Here is a 21049-nt window from a genome sequence, read left to right on the forward strand (position 1 = left end):
GCACTCAGGAAGGGAAATTCAGGGCACCTTTTAAGTTCTGTCAAGTTAGATGATCAACAGAGGCCAAACATTACCCTAGCTTTACCCAGATATGAGCTCGCCTGCTGCCCCATGGCAACTGCCTTACCCATACTGTGTGCCTACCAACAGCTGCCCATCCCTGGCACAGTTTACCTCCATGAGCGTTTTTCGTTTGCTTGCTTTTCAGATGAGGTAGCCAGTACCGAAACATGTGAAACACATGTATAAACACAAACCAACTGTCCTGAGGTAAGACACAGCCACAGGCCACACTGGCAACCCCGCTCCACACAGCAATCCACTGGTGGGCATATGCACTGACCTGCTCAGGTGTGCTGTCCCTGAGCAGGAAAGCGAGGCTCCAAGCCAATGCCACAGGGCTACTGTTCTGAGAATTCAAGTTTGAGCCTTTGAGAAAAGCTGAAAAGCTGAATGCTTAGGGAGGCGGCAAGGAGGGAGCCAAAGAAAGGAGAGCCCACCACCCCGACTCCACCTTATCTGTCTCACTGGAAAAGTCTCTCCACTGTGCACATCCCGGGGTTGGGAGGCTCACAAACGAAGACAGAGGGAGTTATACATGCAGCTGCTGACTCTGCCTGGGTAGCATAATCTGAACTGCTTCTCACAGCCGAGGCAACACTCCTCAGAGAAAAGTAAGAGACTCTAGTTTCTACTTTATCAAGAAGATACAAAACTTTATCAAGAAATCAAAAACAAACTGCACAGGCATGAATCTAACACCATTAACAAGTAAACAAACAAACAAAAACAGTTAGAAGAAACAAATCCACACAGACACAGACACACACACACACACAGACACACGCATCTAGAAGCTAGAATTTACAAACTTTAAGAAGAGTTTAAAGCAGCTATTATAACTACTCTTGAGGACTACAAAGAAAAGACAGCAACAATGACCCAGCAGATCAAGGCTCTCATCAAAGGAGCAGATACCGGTGAACAGAACCACCTAGGAACAGAGTGGCTTTGCAGGTTGCCCTTGGATGTTACTGGATGGAGAAAGCTCAGAGCAGGGAAGGCTTCACAACTCTGGACACGAGGTATCTCCAGAAAGCAGCTCCTGGCTGGAAAGTGCTTTAGTCTACTCATGGGCGGGGGGTTGGGGGTGGAATCATGGGGCAGCCTGGGGCTGGGGCTAGCTCGGGTCTCTTGTCCTCCTTGATGCCAACCATTCTGCCTCAGATTCCCTATCATGGCAGATGACAACCTCTGGAAGTGCAAAAATAAAGAAGCCAATCAATGTTTTCTTCTGAGCTGCGCCTCAGGTGTTTTGTCCCAGCAGGGTCACGGAGTCTTCCATAAGCTTCGCTGGAGGAACCACCTGCAGAAGTTTAACAAACTTTAGAGCCAGTCACTTGAAAGTAATGAGGGGCAACCAAAAGGCAAACACTGGATGTCTAGCTGCCCTCAAGATGAGGGCCAGGCAGGAGTGTGGCACTCCTGGCCTTTGCTTCAGGTACTCAAGAGGCTGAAGCAGGGGAATTATGAGATACAGAGTGAGTTCACGGCCAGTGGGACCTACAGGGTAAAGTCACCTCAAATGCATGACAAGGCCTGAGCTGCAAAGGGCAGGTTCTCAAGTAAGGCAGGCAGCTCTGCTCAAATCCTTGGTGAGCCACAAGTTACATGTGTGGGGGGCAAGATTGCAGAGGAGCTGGCAGGGATGAGACCCAGGAGTAGTAGGCTGAACTGTGGCTCACACAGGACACTCTTCTGTGTGCACGGAGTAAGCTGAAATGATCAGCAAGGGGGCCGACTGCAGCCTGCAGGAAAGCAAACCTCACAGAGCTGCTGCAGACATGTTCATGCTCGGATAGGAAGACACTCTATGTCACCAAGTCCCCGAAACTGTGTAGACGGGGACAGATCAACACCAAAACCTTAGAGCTTCAAAGTACAACCAGCAAAGTAAGAAATACACAGAGAAGCTGGAAGAGTACAACCAGAGCCCCTGAGGCGATGTCTCCCAACTTAAGACAAGAACAATGGCCAAATCTGAACATCAAAGGGACAAAGACCTGTAGGCTAAAACCAAGGATTTAAGTATACCTTCAAAGTCCCAGACTCCTAAAAAATAAATAAATAAATAAATAAATAAATGACAAAGGAAGGACTGTGCTACTATGATGCCACAAATCCTGTAAAATCTAGGTTGTTCAATGAATACAGAGTAGGATAAACATTGTTAGGACCCAAAGAGAAAAGAAAAGAAAAAGAAGAAGGAGAAGAGGAAGAGAAAGAAGAGGAGGAGGGTAAGAGGAAGAAAAGGAGGAGGAAAGTAGGCAGGAAAGCTTGGGGCTGGGGAAGATACTTTGTCTATAAAAGCAAAAGAATGAAAGCTGACTGCAGAGAGAAATAGGAGACCTGATATTAATAAAATGGTTTTAACAGTCTACACAGGAAAAGAAACAAACCTGTATACCCACAATTCTATACCCAGCAAAACTAGCATAGAATTGAAGCAAAATACTCTGCAAGACCAAAACTGCATGAAGCCTTGAAGGAAGTCTTTTACATGGAAGGAAAATGACAGAAAGGGGAGTCATCAGAAATGGTAAATTGAAGGCCTGGTGTGGTGGCGCACGCCTTTAATCCCAGCACTTGGGAGGCAGAGGCAGGCAGATTTCTGAGTTTGAGGCCAGCCTGGTCTACAAAGTGAGTTCCAGGACAGCCAAGGCTACACAGAGAGACCTTGTCTCGAAAAACCAAAAAAAAGGTAAATTGAGAATATGAAATGCTATATCTTACACTTAGCAATGTTTTTCAGAATATATTTTAAGCGATTATAAAACTACATTTTTTTTGGTTCATAACATATGAAAATATCAGCACAGAGGGTAAGTAGGTAACAGAGACTATGCTGACAAAGATATTAAAATGTCTAAATCTGTTCAGAAAATTTTCCCCTGTGCCAATGTGTTGGAGGCTCTTTCCCACTTTCTCTTCTATTAGATTCAGTGCATCTGGTTTTATGTGGTAGTCCTTGATCCACTTGGACTTGAGCTTTGTACAAGGAGATAAGTATGGATCAGTTTGCATTCTTCTCCATGCCAACTGACACTTGAGCCAGAACCATTTGTTGAATATACTGTCTTTTTTCCACTGGATGGTTTTGGCCTCTTTGTCAAAGATCAGGTGATCACAGGTGTGTGGGTTTAATTCTGGGTCTTCAATTCTATTTCATTGATCAACTTACCTGTCTCTGTACCAATACCATGCACTTTTTATCATTATTGCTCTGTAGTACAGTTAAGGTCAGGGATGGTGATTCCCCTAAAAGTTCTCTTATTGTTGAGAATTGTTTTCACTATCCTGGATTTTTTGTTATTCTAGATTTATTTAAGAATTGCTCTTTCTATCTCTGTGAAGAATTAAGTTGGAATTTTGATGGAGATTGCACTGAATCTACAGATCACTTTTAGTAAGATGGCCATTTTTATCTGTTAAGCCTGCCAGTCCATGAGTATAGGAGATCTTTCCGTCTTCTGAGGTCTTCTCTGATATCTTTTTTCAGAAACTTGAAGTATTCATCATACAGATCTTTCACTTGCTTGGTTAGAGTCACACCAAGATAGTTTATTTTATTTGTGACTATTGTGAAGGATGTCATTTCCCTAATTTCTTTCTCAGCCCATTTATCTTTTGAGTAGAGGAAGGCTACTGGTTTGTTTGAGTTTATTTTATATCCAGTCACTTTACTGAAGTTGTTTAATCAGCTGTAGGAGTTCTCTGGTGGAATTTTTGGGGTCACTTATGTATACTATCATATCATCTCCAAATAGTGATATCTTGACTTCTTCCTTTCCAGTTTGTATCCCTTTGACCTCCTTTTGTTGTCTAATTGCTCTGGCTAGAACTTTGAGTACTATATTCAATAGGTAGGGAGAAAGTAGGCAGCCTTGTGTGGTCCCTGATTTTAGTGGGATTGCTTTGAGTTTCTCTCCATTTACTTTGATGTTGGTTATTAGTTTGCTGTGCATTGTTTTTATTATGTTTGGGTATGGGCTTTGAATTCCTGATCTTTCCAAGACTTTTATCGTGAATGGGTGTTGCATTTTGTCAAATGCTTTTTCAGCATCTAATGAGATGATCATGTGGTTTAAAAAAAAATATGTCTAAATCCTAAAATTAAAATTCTAAAAAGCATTCAGTTACTCCACTACACAAAGAAAGAATTTAACAGAAGAACAAAAACTGGTAAGAAAAATGAAAAACAGATAGCAAGAGGGTGAGAATAAATCCAAAGATGTCAACAACTATATTAAGCAAACCGGATTAAGTATGCCAATTAAAAGACATAACCCATAAGTCTAGACAGAAGAGACTCAATCATAGACTCATGAAAGGAGAAACTTTTAAACACAAAGAATTCTCCTTGATGACAAAGGTTAATAAATTAGAAGGACATAAACACTGAACCTGCTACATTAAACACAGCAGAAAAAGACAATGTTAAAGAGCAATGTTTCCGTTTTTACCACGTTAGAGCAATCCAAGTAAGCTGAGCTCTAGGAAGTAGAACGGAGGAAAAGGTAAGGCTGCACCTCTCAGGCTGAACTGAGAACCACAGTGAGAGTCAGAGAACAGGAACTGTACAGCTCTGCCCCACACAGTGACGGGGTTAGCAGACACTAGTAACTCACACTGGAGACGAAGTCAGCCAGCTTTCCTATGTATCCAATGTACCCACTGACACAGAAGAACATACAAAAATGAAGGCCTTATCTTCTTACCAAAACCACGTCATGTCACAAAGAAAACTCCAGAGCCACAGGTCTGCCTGGAGAACTAACAAGAATTTAAGAGGACAAAAGAACCACAATCTTATATAAAACCTCTCTGAAGAGTCACTTCACAAATATCAGACCAGGGGGCGAGGTGGAAAAGTAAGGCACTCTCCTGACTTCGGAGAGGAGACACCACCTCTCACTACACCTAAACCAGCATCACAGGGTTTGGGTCCTGAGCTTCTTGCTGTGACAGAGCCAGAGAATGTCATGTCTATGACAGTCCTGTCAGAGAAACAGAGGCTAACACGAGGCCTGAGGAAACACTAGGCAGTGCCAAGATGGAAGACATTCTTCAAAGGAACTGGCCTAGACTGTGTCAAGACCTCCCAAGTTACAAAATCTAAAGATTCAGAAACCGTTTAAGATCAGGACACTAGAGACAGGAGGCTCAGGGCCAAGAGAGACTGTCAACACCCTTGTATTGGGTAATGTCAAATGACCTTGTCTCCAAGTCAATCTCAAATGGCTTGTATCACATATGTACACATGTATACACACATATGTGCACATGTACACACATATGTATACACACATGCTTTATACACACATGTGGGTATGGTGTGTGTGTGTGTGTGTGTGTGTGTGTGTGAACAGAGAAGAAAGGATGACACAAACCAAAGTGACAGGCTCCTAGAGAAGGGGGAGGGAGAACACAGCTCACATTCGCTCCATGCAAGCTCAATAAAAAGCTACCTCCTGCTGCGCCTGGTGAGACACACCTTCAATCCCATCACTTTGAGGGGCAGAGGCAGGCAGATCTCTGTGAGGTCAAGGTCAGAGTGGTCTACAAAGCGGAGTTCCAGGACAGCCAGCATTCTGTTATGCAGAGAAACCCTGTCTCGAAAAATCAGAAAAAGAAAAAAAAAAAAGCTATCTCCAATTTTTTTAGAAAGAATACCCCAAAATAAGTAAACAAGAAAAAGTAGAAGTAAGGGAGAGAGGGAGGGAGAGAGGGAGGGAGAGAGGGAGGGAAGCATTTTCTCTCCAAGCTCTGTCTTTCTCAGGGACACAGCACTGCCATAGTATAGTAAAGAATTCTGGGTGGGTAATATAGCCATCTTCTGTTGAGAATTTGTACACAGACAAGAAAAGGGGGACACACACACACACACACACACACACACACACACACAGAGAGAAATCTAATTGGGGTGAGAGAAGGCTAGTCCAAGCCCAGAACACAAATAAGGAAAAGGCCTGTGTCTTCAAGGTCTGAGGACACAGGCTTCTGATGGAACGCTTAGCAGAGTTGTTCAGTGACAGCCACAATAAATGAGGATGTAAGACCTCTGTATCCAGGGCAACGGGCAACTAAAGAGCTCCCTGTATCTCTTTCCACTCCTCCCGACCACCACACCCACATGACCTTATTACTACACCATATAAGACAAATCCAGAGTCATTAGACGGCAGCATACAGTGACAAGACATGACATCCCAGCAGCCCTGGGAACCACATGTGTGGAATGGCGATCTTCACTGAGTTGCTTGGAGCCAACTATTCTTTACAGCCCATAACCACAGCATTCTTCTTAAATAAATGCACAAATAAAAATGAGCTCAAAATAGGGATGACGACAAAAAATGAGGAAGCCTTACTGTGAAAACGTGTTGAGAGAAAACCAGGCTTCTGACAATTAGTTATAATCGCAGAATGCTAATGGCCTCCCTGCAAGCAAGAGGAATTATAATTGGTCTCCAGTGGCCTGTTTATCCTGTCTAGATATAATTACAAGATACAGCTCTCGCAGTTTTTACCAATCCATTCATCCGACAACTAACATTTATTCAGCACAGGCTCTGGGCTTGGCCTGTGCTGGGTGCTGATGGCACAAGGCCACAGTGACCCCAGGTCAGAGCTTGCCACTTCAAGGGACAGGTAAATGGGACTTTAAAACTCAACTGCTAAGTGAAAGGAGATGGACAGGCAGCAGCCTGTGATAACAGAGAAGAGGGTATCACTAACAGTGATCAGGTGTCGGGAAAGATGTGAATAAAGTACTGTGAGTAAACAGGTGACAAACTAAGAACAGAGTGCCTGGTCTAACTGGTACTGCAGGCTAGCTAGAGGTCCCAGTCATACAGGCACCTAAGCTGCTGGCATCACAATTGACTGATTACGATTCCCAATGAGACTGAAAGCTGAGGAAAAGACAGATGTGTGTGTTTTCCATGTGACAAGTCCTCTCCTGCAGAGCAGCCTCCTTCTGAGTTGGCATGTGCTCATGTATATACAGATGTCCCAATATTCAAACACAGGGTACACAGAGAACCCAGAGCGCAGAAGGCACTGCCCAGCCCTGTCTGCTTCCATCGTCTGTAAGCCGATGACTTCCTGACTATTTACCACAGCATTTTGGGGTATTACCCACAGAACCAGACAATATTCTGTTTGGGGAGCTCCACAACACATATGTGGGCCTTTCCTCCTCAAATAAAGGCACCTCATGCTACACACACCGTCACTTACCAGCTGAAAAGATGACAGCCCCTAAGCTCTTGGTGTTCAGGACCCCCTCACTTCCAGGCTCCAGGAAAAGAACTGAACACAGCTGGGCACAGCTGGGGCAAAGAACACAATCCCTCCTTCTCCTGTGGGGATCCACGGAAAGGTAATCAAGCCCTCCAGACACACAAGAGAGAACAGAGCTAAGCGGTGCATAGTAGGGCTTCGAGTCACAAACCAGAAACCAGTCTCTTCGGCAAGTGCCCTGTGGGGAGTGGTGGTTGGGGCGGGCCAGCCACTGCTGGTGAGAATGGAGGGCTTGGAGACAAAATCCAGGGAGACCCTGCAGCAATGCTTGCGGCTCTGGCCTCCTGGCACTGCCAGTCTTTAGGGATAGGTGCTTGCCTGCCAGTGTGACCTTGGAAACCCGTCAGACCAACTTCTAAATGAAAACGGAGATCTACTTGGCAAAGTTCACTGCTCAACTGCCAAACACCCCGACTAAATGCTATTATCCAGGTTCATTTTGCAAAGTAAATTAAATTTCTTTTAGAGAAACTTGAAATTTATAAAAGAACCCTGGAGAATTTGAATTTTAATAATCAATTATTCCTCAGACTGATTCATCTTATAAACATATGGAATATGCAAAAAATTAAATTAGTTTAAAAATCTAGACCTTTAACGCATTGCTGAAAAAACACTTTTATATAAATGAAGAATAATTGCCAAATGTTCTGACACTGCAGTATAATTTTTTAGCTACATGGCATATAATGCATTTGCACTTTGGGGCTGGAGATAACTCCTTCCTCTCACGTCATTCTTCTCTGAACAAGGAACCAGCTCTCTGCTCACCCTCTGCTCATCATCCAGGCCTAGGTTTTAAAACCATTTATGCAAAATTATTTCCTAAAAGGCTGGACCAATCCTGCAGCTCTGAACCATAACTCGCGGAAGGGGTCAAGCACACACACCTCATCTGTACAATGAAGGGGCAGCTGCCAAAGGAAATGAGATGGCAATGATGGTCCCTGAACACAGAGAACAAGCAAGGTCGGGCTGGGGCACTGGGCAAGTGCAGCAGAAGCCAGCACTGCTCACCACCTACCAAGGAAGAAGGAGAAGGAAAAGGAGGAAGGAGGAAGGAAGCCCTGGCTGCCTATGCAGTTCCTTAATAATGGTATGCAACCTGCTACCACTGGATGCTACATGGAAAACCAACCTGGCAGGCCAGCCCTGAGCACACCCCTCTGCCCCTGCAAGTGTGCTGCCACCCCACCCATCAGGGACTGCTTACTGCTCACACCCCTCCTGGTCTAAAGTGTTTATAGCACATTCGATGTAGCGAAGGGTTTTCTTTACTAAGTACTGTGTAACACATTACCTCATACACCATTGTGGGCCCCACGCCTCTAGGCAGAGCTTTACCGTGAGACCGGGCAGCCTGCCCAGCAGCAGTGTTAACAGTGTAAGTGGCTGGTGACTGGCACGCACATAGCTGAGACTTCTCCAGCCCTGGTACTCCAAGAATGAGCATGTCTAAAGACTGGATCAAGGTTACCCACGAAACTCTCCTGAATAAGCTCTGACCGCCTTACTCAGGGAATGGTGCTCGCCCGAAGTTCAACTCCTGTGAGAATTCAAGTCCTGCATTAGCCACAAGCTGTGCAAGCCACTCCCAGGGAAGACTTACACTCATGGCCTCCGTTCTGCATTCATCTTCACGGCTGGGAGCAGACCGCTCCAGCAGAGCAGGACATACTTAGCCTTCAATGTCACACTGGGAGATGAGACCTTGCTCCAGAAGGGCCAATAGCGCTTCCTGGCTGGGTTTTCTGACCTGGAGAGAAAATGGTGGAAGGTGAAACGGGAGATGGGGCAGATGCCTTCTTAGGATGGAGGCAGGTCTGCCACCGCACTCTCCATATTCCTCTTGGTCTGCCCTTTGCCACCACCACCCCCCCCTTTGCCTGAGGGAGGCCCAGCCTCCTGGTGCAACCATTCCACCCATATGTATATTTTTGTGTATGTTTCATAATCGTCATATGACTTGCAGAGGGTGACAATGGAGGGTAGCACCATGTCTGAGTTGCCTGTTGTCCTCAACACAGGCAGAGGGTGACAGGACATTTTTATTCTCTTGGGGCTTGGTGAATGGATACACATCTGGCCCACTGGAACAGAGAATGAGAGATAGCACAAACCAAGCCTCACCACAGCAGCGTGTACTACAGACACGAGATGCTTCTCACCCTTGGCCACTGTGGATCAGCATCAGGTGCAACGGGACCACAGGCAGCTAGAGACTTTTTTTTTTTTTTTTTTAATGAAAGCACCTAAAATTCACATTATTGTTTGTTTGTTTGTTCGTTTGTTTTCTCGAGACAGGGTTTCTCTGTGTAGCCCTGGTTGTCCTGGAATTCACTTTGTAGACCAGGCTGGCCTCGAACTCAGAAATCTGCCTGCCTCTGCCTCCCAAGTACTGGGATTAAAGTCATGCGCCACCACCGCCAGGCTCTAAAATTCCCATTTTTATAGAGAACAGTTCACTGTCAGGAGAGGAAGGCAAGAAAATTGTAACGGGCCCGGGAAGTGAACAGACCTTGTCATGGATGGTCAGTCCATAGCAGGACACAAGAGGGCAAGCCCCAAGGCTGTGATCACAAAGGCTCCTCGACACTAGGACTTCTGACCTGAGCTCAGTGCTCCCAGGGAAGTGCTCTGAGCTGCCCGGTTCTCTGTTACAGTCACTCCAGGAAACCAGCGCAGCAGCAGGGGAAAGGAGTCCAGGCTCATAGAGGAGCACACTCAGAGGGACAGAAATGAACGCTGAGGACATGACAAGTTCCAGTGACAGAAGCAAGGGAACCCGTATGCAAGAGGCCACTCAGGGTAAGCTGAGGTAAGTCTGGGAAACGTCAAAGGCCATTAAGAAGACCTCTGGGTAACACTACACCTACCGCTGAGTGCCACCAAGGGCTTAAGAGCGCAGAAATGACAAGATCACGGTGTGGTAGCAGAGTATCAACCTGAGGTGGGTCCAAAGGATAAGCTCCTAGCCCTACAGACAGAAAAGAGAAGGGGAGGTGGGGACCTTGCTTAGGAAAACCACTGCCTCGGAAGATCACAGAAGCCAAGGGTGGCCACTGATACCGCCTGGTCTACCAACAGCCAAGCCAGAGGAGACAGGAAAGCCATCAGGTAGGGTAGCAAGCAGGGCCAGTGTGCAGGACTCTGACCTCCCCTGTCCCCTCCTCCTCTGCACCACCTCCCTGCCCCAGGGGCAGCAGCCCTGGGACTGGTGTTGCTTCTCAACTGTGTTCTCCCTGGGGCCATGTGGCAGATCCAGGAACACCTAAGACAGAACACAAAGCAAACACTCAGTTGTCCGAGGCCCAGGGGACAGCGACGGGGGATGGGAGGGCACAGGCCAGGCTAGTGAGTCAGCAGAGGGCGACACTGGAGGTTTCCTGACTCCAGCTCAAGGACCAACATGTCGAGTCCCATGGTTCATTGCCTGAGCTTCAGTCTCATCACCTGTGAGACTGGACACTCATACAGAAGTCCCAGATAGTGTTGGGATGGCTCTGGATAAAGCCACAAGGTGGAAGCAACGATGGTCAAAAGTGTGTTAAGGTGGGTGTGGGGGTTTGGGGGGGTCATGTCTATTATTCCAGTACCTGGGATGCTGAAACAACAGGGCCACTGTGAGTTCCAGGCCAGCCCAGGCTACAGAGTGAGTCCCTGTATCAACTCAAGTGAGCAACCAACAATGCATTTACTACATTTAACCTACCAACAGCCTGGAGACCTCAAATGTGCTGACTGATTGCGTTTGTAACCGCAGGAAGAGGTCACCTAAAATAACCCAATCTAATAGAAAAGCACTGTACACTCAGGTAATTGGTTGACTACAGTAATGAGAGTAAACTCCACCATGGTCATCTGCGTACACTTTGGCACCACTCTAAAGGAGCCATCAGGGAGGACTGGCTAAAGCATAAAAGGCCTCTCAAGATGCAGAGCTGAGAAAAGTAGTCAGGACACATGATGATCAAATGGATGTTGGCTCCTGCTGTCCCCAAAGTCACCCTGGCCGCAGGACAAGAAGAGGTATGTATAGAATTGCAGCCCGAGGCCCTGAGAGGATCAAGGGACACATCTGGTCATTATTCCTTCACATCATCTGATGGAGCAGCAGTAAATGATGATAGGCATCCAGTTCCAATCTCAAAAACCCAAAGCAGCAACAGTGGCACCTGAAACACAGATCGGACAGAGGTCTCAAAGAGCTGCTAACAGGTGGACCAGCTCAGGTGGGAGCTGGGTGGGGGGGGGGACAAAGGCCACGGCCGAGAGTCGCGCAGGCGGTGCCCTGGCTTCCACAGAGGAGGGAGCAAGCCCAGTTCAGCAAGCGCAGCCATGCGCTGGGCACGCGTGCTGGGCACGGGTGCTAACACCCAGGAAGAGCCCGTTTCACAATATACTCAAGTACAGTCAACTACAAAGGATGGCGGTGCTCTGCAGGGAGGGGACAGAGAGAGCACTTGTCACCACTGCTGTAACCTCAGCAGCAAAAGCAAAGGACTGCCAACACCCACAGACACTTGGTGTATAAATTGGGAGGAGACTGGGGCTTATTTTATGGTCCTTCTCTCAAGTGATTAAATTTGTCACGATAATTTGAAAATTGAAACTGTTTTTAAAACAAGAGCACTGTATCTTCCAATGAGCCCATTAGCTGAGTTCAACAGCTCCACATAGAGCAGCTCCTGGGAGCACAGGCCTAGGCAGAGCGAGTCACATGCCCAACCGAGCAGGAGAAGATGGGGCTACCTCAGATCCTCCTTCAAGGAGATCTGCTGTAGGAGATGAGGTCAAAGCCAGGAAGCAAAGATGAGGGAAACTGAGGCACAGAAACACCCCCAAGCTGAGAGTGGGCAGAGAAAACACGTCCCAGGATGGTCAGGTGAGGCAGAAGGTGGGGGAGTCCTCCTGAGGACACAGGCTGCCCAGCTGACCAGCTCTACACAACTTCAGGAGACTACGACCAGGTACCAGATCCTAGGCTATGTCACAAAGGCTCCTACAGTGAAGGATTTGGGTTTGATGATAGGCAAGAAGCTCATGGGTACTCGAGAGTAGCCTGGACAGGTCCTAGACAGACAGGTGAGGCTCAGAGCACCTGGTCTGCTATCTAGCCACAGCCTTATTTCCCATACCCCAGCTTCCTGCCATCTGAAGCAAGAGGGAAGGAGTGAGTGGCAGGTGCCATCCTCACCAGGCCTGTGGGATGGACAGGAGATGCCTGCATAGGATTCAGGTACTACCCCAGAGATGCAGGCAGCGCTCCTTTCCTGTGTAACTGGCTCACTGCTAAGACCTCCCATCAGTGAACAAACTGATCCATCTGGCAAAATAAGGCTCCTACCCTAGCCTGAGGCACACCCACCCATGTCACTACTAGAACTCTGACCAACAAGGACCTCTGGGCACTGTCAGCAGTCCAATGCTGCTGTTATGAGAGGCGGAGGCTGACAGGAGAGGAGAGAAGGGCACAGGGAGAGACAGGCTGGCTCCAGTGAGCAGGCCTTCGTGAGGTCAATGGTGCGGTGGTGGTGAGGGTGGAGAACGCAGCCCCCAGTCTACTCAGTACAGTCAACTTTGTCATAGCTCTGGTTTCGAAGGAAGAAAGTCAAGAGGAGAGGGGGTGTCTTTGGGGTTATGCATTCGAGATGGAGACAATGGAGATGTGGCATGAGTCTGACTGGATGTGGAGGCAGGAGGAAGGGTTCCCAGAGTTCCCAGGCTGTAGCTCAGGGGAATTGAATATATCAGACGGTGTTCTGTTCATTGCGATAGGCGATGAAGATTGAAGGCCTCTATTTTCTTCGTGATGTAAAAGGCAAGGTCACTTGCTTGGCGAAAGGCAGGGCAAGGTGAGAGGCCTAATGAGAATGGCAAAGGTCTAAGGGAACTGCCAAGGATAATGGGAGAAACAGCTGATGAGGGACAGGGAAAGGACTGCCACGCACTGCTGCACGTCCAACGGAGATCGGAGCCCATAAATTTCCAATGGCACCAATCGGGAGGTGATAGGCCTCCCTCCCGCAGACCAAGCTCAGCAGGCAAGAGCTGAAGAAGCAGAGGCAGGGTGGCAGAAGCCCTACCAAGGGACAGGAAGGTGAATCTGAGAGGGTGGCGGCGGAAAGCACACAGCAGGACAGAGGTGCACGAAGGCAGACATGATGTGGCTGTGGATTCAAGAGCCAGAGAGTGGTGGAAGCCAGGGCTGTGAGGGCTGAAGGCCAGCTGCAGTGAGCCCTCAGAGGGACAGCAGGAGGCAAGGGGACACCCTGGAATACACAGGGAAACAGCTGGGACTGTCAGGAGGGAGAACCTCCCATTCACTGATATGTCTCCTCAGCAGACTCAGCAGGTTCAATACCGGAAGCAAAGCACACTCCTGCCTCACTCTTTTGGAACAAAACATATGACAACGATAGGTGACCGAGGTTGAGAGGAGGTCGAATCCCTGCACAGACTCTTTTCAAGGACCACACCAGGAGAGAATGAACAGCCAACAGAGGAGCAAGACTGAGCTGAGCGCTCATGCTGCTGAGCGTGCACACAGACACCAGCGAAATGAAAGCCAGTGGAGATGATGAAGAAACAGGAGGGTGCTGTGTCCCTCTGACTAGCTTGCTGAGGGCAGAAATCTGTCCTGTTCATCTCTTCCTCCCCAGGCACAACACAGCAGACTTGGCTCCTAATGGGCACTCAGAAACTGTCAGAGCAAATGAACGAATGGAAGGAGACACCCCACGTTATGATCAGAGTCCTGCGAGAGAAAATGCAAAGATAATCATAATACCCATGGCTGCCTCCTTATCCAAAACTCCATCGCATTCTGTCACATTGAGTAACAGTTAAAAATGACTGCTGTCCTTTTTAAGAACAGCAGATCAAGAAAAAACACAAACTAAATGTTTAGAATTTCTTGAAAATCCAAACACAGTATGTCATTAAAAATTAAAACACTCACACCCTGTACAGAAAGTCATCTCTGAAATATACCGATACAAACAGAAAGGACAGAGGGTTCCTTCACTGTGTGTGTGTGTGTGTGTGTGTGTGTGTGTGTGTGTGTGTGTGTGTGCGTGCACGCGTGCACGCGTGCACGTCCATGGGTACATGCATTCCATGGCATGTGTGTGAAAGTTTTCAGGAGTTAGTTCTCTCTTCCCACTGGGCTTGCACACTTAGGGTAGCTAGCTCTTGAGTGTCTCTTGACTCTCCTGTCTCGATTTCCATCATGTGGAAGGAATGCTGGTGTTACAGATGTGCTCCACTGCATCAAGCCTTTGTGTATGAGTTCCAGGCACTGAACCTGGGTCTTCAGGTTTGCACCTTCAGTGCATTAGCCCCTGAACAGTCCTTCCGATCCCTTCGGCAATGTCCAAGATTCAAAAGACCAGAAGGCTCTCCAGCACATGTGCCATCCCTATCCCCAGAGGCTGGCACTGTAGGAAATGGGAGCAAGACCCATGTGAGTCACTGTCCCAAGCATAGGACATATGACACGCAGGAAAGCAAGCAGAGCAGCAGGAGGGGAGGCACAGACACCTGAGAAAGAAAGACAAAGTGCAGGACACGGGGTACTGTCTGGAAAGCAACAAACTGGCAACGCTTGAGGAAGCAGTCTTAGAACAGAGGAAGTCAGAGGGAGGGAGGGAAGGAGAGAAATCAAACTTCTTCAATACATAAGTTTTAGTTTGGGAATTAGGTGAACATTTAAAATGAGTTGGAGTCAAAATGTAAAAGTTAGAGCTACTCTTGAAGATAAGCCTGTGCTCAGCCACAGCAGAGCATAGCTACTCAGAATCCTGAGGCAGAAGGATCACTGGAGCCCAAGAGTTCAAAGCCAGCCTGAGCAACATGGTGAGACCTTGTCTCAAAAAAGCAGAAGAATATGGACTCAAGAATTATATCTGGGAATATATATCTATATATCTCTATCTCTATCGATCTATCTATCTACATATACATATACACACATATATGTATATATATAGATATATGGATATATGTGTGTACATATATGTATGTATACACAGACATGCACACATGCATATATAGGCATATATAAACGATGAAAATAGATGACATGAATTTGAAGGAGAGTGAGGGAAGGTGTGTGGGAAGGCTTGGAGGGATGGAAGGGAAGGGGAAAATGCTATAAATAAAACACAACCTCACAGCAGCAACAACAAAGGAGAGGAGAGCCAGCCAGGCCTGGTGGTGTGCACCGCTTTTCTCAACTACCCAAGAGGCTGAAGCAAGAAGGTCAAAAGTTTAAGGCCCAGCTGGACAGTTTAGAAAGACCCACCGTAAAAGGTGCAGTTCATTCATTGCAGAGCACTTGTCTAGCAGGCAGGGATGGGACCCGGCAAAACACACACACACACACACACACACACACACACACCCCTATATGCAGTGATGTGGGGTTAAACATTAACATATGTGTCAATTACCAACCACATGAGACTCACACTGTGCAAGGTGGAAACAAGAGACACCAAGAGGAGACGCCAGGCTAAGAGCCTTTCATCCCCAGAAGGCTTTTACTTGTCACCAGATGCAATGATTGAGTTCACAGCCAGAAGCGCCCTGGTATCCATGTTTTGGTTTCTCATCGTTTCCCCAGTAAAAGAACATGGATTCTTTAAAGAAGCAGTCAGTTCTAGCTGGAGGTAAACTATCAGTCTACTAGAAATGTCAGGAAGATTCAAGAATAATGGCTCCATGAGCCAGAACTGAAACAACTCGATATCAAAAATAACAATGCCTGTGCTGACTGAAGCCTCACTGCTCTCAGACCCCGACAGCACCCAGTGAGAGAGCATTGCTGGGCATCTGAGACGACTTCAGATGCCAACTAATTATCCCAGAAACCAGTAAATAAAGGAAGAAGACAAAGAACGTATCTCACCTTCCTATATAGTCAGAATTTGAGAGTTCTCAAACAGCTAGGAGGGCAAGCTCCTCTCTGAAGACTTCCGAGCATTACATCATGGAGCAAGACAAGATAGAATTCAAGTGTCAGAATCATATAGCCTACAAAGAAACAGTGGTCTCCATGAGGACTACCGTGGCTGCTCAAACTGATGAGCAGCTGTCACATACAAGGTCACATGACATCACTAGCACCCAGAAGCCACGATCAGCATCTGAGAGAAACTCCTAGAGCTCTATGCATCCCAACTTGACCCAGGACAGAGACAGGTTCCATCTCTGTTCAGTGCCTACTTTATAGAAAATGCCTGGGATGAAGGGAATCTTAATGCTAGAGATGCAACTGCCCACCGGGCATGGGAGGGTCACGGGACAAACGTTCTGGGCTCTTCAGTCAATACCCAGCTAGGAGAGTAGGAGAGAGGCACAGTTCTTCCCCGCTTCAGAGACTTAAGGGACTCACGGAAACCCAATGTGCCAGCCCTGTTTGTATTTGCACCCAAATGCATCACCTAGAAAAGTCAAATTTCTTGCCAGCTTTGATGGTGAAGGTCCATAATCTAGCATCCCAAGGCAGGAGGACACACAGATCAATGTCAGCACCCGCTGGCCTGTCTCAAAAACAGAGACCCAAACAAAATGCACACTGATGAGCTACTGGACAGGCTAAGCAGTGAGAGCAGAGTGGATGGGCTGGGTGAGCTTTACAACAGCGGCACATCGCTTTCTCTATTTGCCGTGCAGAGTACTGAAGATGGGGCACTGTGCACACTAGGCAAGTGCTCTGCCTCTCACCTGCACCCCCAGCTCCGCATTTCTTAGAGAGCCATGCTAATGTATTGACGGTTGGGGTGAGAAGTGTCTGGGAAGGTTTCCTCTGTGGCAGAGTCCGTCTAGGTGACAGGGCAAGTGTTAATGAAGGTCCATGAACACAGTTTTTAGACCCTGCCTACTGGCGTGTCTCAATGCATCCATAATGGAAAGCAGGAGGTAATGTTCTTCATTGGGAAGAATACAGTCTGCTTCTCCCACTGGATAAGAAGACCTGCTTGAGGCAGTGAACTCCACCATGGCACCAATTCCCTCCTGCTTTTACCTCCCGTGACAGCAGGAGGGACTCTGCTAATGAGACTCTAAGGTAGCAGTGCTCACACCTGGTTGTCTGGATCCTCAAGGTACCGTGCTACACCAGGCAGGACGTACTGGGGCCCACCACAGGAAAATCCAACCTGCTTTCTTGTAAGAAAGCAACAACGGAGGGATTTGCTCCATCAGCTCAGTCCGCACAGTGGGCTCTATGGCAATAGGACAGAGAGAGTTCTATTAAGAATAAGCCAAGCATCTGACATGGTATATACTAATGGTTTCTAGCTTTTCTTACTAAAATACTTCATCAAGAAAATTAGACAAATGCAGTTTAAAAATCATTTCCCATTTAGAGTATTTATGCTACAGACAGGCTTAAAAAGCTAGTAAGCCACACAGCAACATAAAACATAAAAGGAAGAGAGGATGACAGCTCTATTATAACAAGCCATATACAAATGGAGAAAGGACCAAGAAGTCTGCCTGCTGGGCCAGCGTCCAAAAGCCATTACAGCTAATGGCTTCTCTGCCAGACCTATGGGTTGTGCTTATTTAAATTCCAACCGGGATGTATACATTATAAATAATTCTTTCACAAATGCACTCCCCCACAATCCACGCATCCCAATTATTTCTAAGGCAAAGCATTAAACAAAAGAGCGTTCCAGCTCCAGTACACCACATTAAATTTAACACAAATATATAATTGCTGCAGCACTGTAAATGGTGATTCATTTATGAAGAGAATCCATTCAAAGCCCCAAAACATCCACTTGGGCCTTGTTAAAAGCACCGTGTCACATCCATGTGAATATTTTAGACTAATATGGGAGCTATATGGAAGGCTTCTTTTTCTCTCTTCAGCTAAAATGATCAAATTCTAAGGCCTCAGATTTCTGGAACTTTCTGAAGCACCTCGTCAGCCACCCTGTGTGCAGAGAACGGGGTGCAGGCAGGGCAGCTGCCAGTCATCCTCCTCATCTTTACTGTGTGGCAGGGGGTGGGGAGACGGGCAACGTCACAATGTCTGCTGTGCTGCAGCCCACTTCCTTCTAGAATAGCAATCATAGAGAGGCAGAAAGAGCAAGAAAAATCAACATCAGTCAACAGAGGTCACAGGTGAGAAGAACTAATGACTGGGATTGTTCTGATCCAAAGGGTATTGATTGGGTATTTCTTGGCAACCAGCACTTTGGCAAAACTCAAGAAATACAAAAGGCCTAACTGCCAGGGCAAATGGCCTCTGTCACATTAGTCACTCCGATGTTCCAAAAATAAGGACAATTTGAGTCATTCTGAAGTAAGACGTCTGTTCTTCATGACAAAAATCCATCTACAGTCACACACAGCCCAAAGCTCACTGATTAATATGAAGCCTTTAAATTTTAGCTAGTACTTGTAGAATATATATATTTTAAGAAATGTACAAGTAAAAAAAGAGCTGACCAAACCTGCATCCTCCAAACGTTGGACAGCCCCCTCCAGGGCGGCCAGGATGTCCTCATTGCTGTGGCTCAGGGCATCCAGTAGTCTTCTAGCTACAATCTGACTATGGAGACAGAAAGATCGCCACAGTTGGTTACCTGACAGGTACTGACTACAGTATGCTATGTTGTAGGTACTGTGCTAGAAGCAAGAAGGCCATGGAGCAAAGGGAAGCCAGTCATGTCCATCTAAGAGGACAGAGATGGCTGCTCTAATGCCAATCAAAGCCCTCTAGGATCCAGAGTAAAGGCGACACAGGAAAGCCCTTACCCGCCTGTGCTTACTGGTTCTTCAGGCCCACACAGACTTGGGAGAAAACCCTGAGTGGGTGCAGGGTGGGAGACCCAGAGGGTACCTGCTGGTTCTCTCAAGGGCTGGAGAATGAAGAAATACATTGAGGGAATTGCTTTATATCAGGCCCATTCCCTGAATCTCCTATGATTACTCTTCCACCTTCAATAGGATTGACCTTAAACAGGATGGACCCACAAAACCTGTTCCGAGGGAGCACGGACAGCTACAGGAAGGCTTGGTCAAGACAACAATGGCGGAGGGCAGGCCAGTGGTATCCATTATCTGAGGAAAGGAACATTGTCCCTGGGCCCTAAGACAGGCGGGAAAGCAGGGAGGCAATCTGCAGCTGAGGAGCAACACACTGACCCAGGAGGCCTTCCACAGACAGCAGGACAGCAGGCAGCACAGTGCCACAGCCAAACACAAGAGGCTCTCTAAGACGAGACTGCCACTGAAGGCAAAGGACATGTGCCATCAGCATCTCAGCCACCAGCAAGGAACCAAGACCTCTTTTCAAGTGTGACCCCAGAGCAGGGAATCCTAGAGCAGGCTGGCCTCTCAGGGAGCAGGACTACAAGTCCAGGAGCTGGTGTAAACTACTCAACACAAGGAGTTGCAAACAAATGCCTTCCTAAATATATTTTCAAAGACTTGAACTATAAGAAATTATTAAGGAAACCCTCCAACCAAGAAGAAAATGACACCAACAGAAATCCAAATTTATATAAATGAACGAAAATCAGCAGAAATGATGCCCACGTGTAAAGATTAATCTCATTATTTAAGTCTCTTTCAGAAGCAACTATTATATAAAACTGATAATGACTTGTGGCTTTCTAGCACATAAATGTACACATGTGTATACATGTATATGTAAAAAGGAAGATAAGACAGCAGAAAGACCAGGAGATAATAATGAAGGCATACTAATATAATTATACTACACTGTGATGTAGGAAAACATCACTAATAAGTCAAACCCTGAGACACTGCTAAAATAGCAAAACAACAAATTATAACTAATAAACTATTAAGACAAACTGAATTCATAAAAAATTCCATTAAACCAAGAATAGGCCGATAAAGACCCAAGGAGAAAAGAGTTCTAACAAATGAACTCAAGCAGCAGGATGTCAGCTTTTGCACCAGTGAATACACACAACACAAAGGCTCCAAACGGTCCAGCTAAGACTCGGAGACCCAACAATATACTGCTGACAAGAAACACACTCTAATATACACATGCACATACATTTAAAGTGGAAAACTAACAGGAGTCACAGAAACCTAGGGTGGCTAGCTCAAATTCAGACAGAGAACATCACCAGGGATAAAGTCATTGCATAGAGATAAAGGGGTGAACTTATAAAGAAGATATAGTAATCCTAAATGTCTATGTACTAAATAACACAGCTTCAAGCTACAGAATAAAAATCAATAAAACTACAAGGAGAAATAGATAAAAGTCATAGTGGGAGTCTGGAAATAGGCCTATGCATACATCACCAATGAGTTTTTACAAAGGTCAACAGAGGAAAACCAGCCTTTTCAAAAGTGATGCTGGAGTGAGCAGACCCTGGGAACTCAAGACCTAACTCCCGTCTCGCACCATGCACAGAGTTAATACAAACAGATTAGAAGGCTAATGTTGAGCGCTTCACCAATTCTTGAAAAGAAAAGGAATCCAGATGGAAAAGCCAGTGTAAGCTTTGGTTAGCAATAATTTTGAAGCCTTGAAGCCTCAAAATATAAAATTTGTATTACTTTCTTTTATAAGAAAATAATTCGGGCACGGTGGTGGTGCACGCCTTTAATCCCAGCACTCAGGAGGCAGAGGCAGGCGGATTTCTGAGTTCGAGGCCAGCCTGGTCTACAAAGTGAG

General features: G+C 46.6%; 1 long non-coding RNA gene across 10 annotated transcripts in view; it reads right to left on the reverse strand.

Moving 5' to 3' along the window:
* Positions 1-21049, reverse strand: part of LOC115063618 — an 80064-nt gene that overhangs the window by 19126 nt on the left and 39889 nt on the right. For 9 of the 10 annotated variants that reach the window (XR_003843464.1, XR_003843468.1, XR_003843467.1 and 6 more), the window contains exon 2: positions 8978-9124. This is a non-coding gene — a long non-coding RNA (uncharacterized LOC115063618). Of the gene's footprint in view, positions 1-8977; positions 9125-17456; positions 17592-21049 lie in introns of those variants that run through there. The other variant, XR_003843465.1, reaches the window with a different exon arrangement.

The sequence above is a fragment of the Mus pahari genome, chromosome 3, assembly GCF_900095145.1.
Source record: "Mus pahari chromosome 3, PAHARI_EIJ_v1.1, whole genome shotgun sequence".
Taxonomy (NCBI): domain Eukaryota; kingdom Metazoa; phylum Chordata; class Mammalia; order Rodentia; family Muridae; genus Mus; species Mus pahari.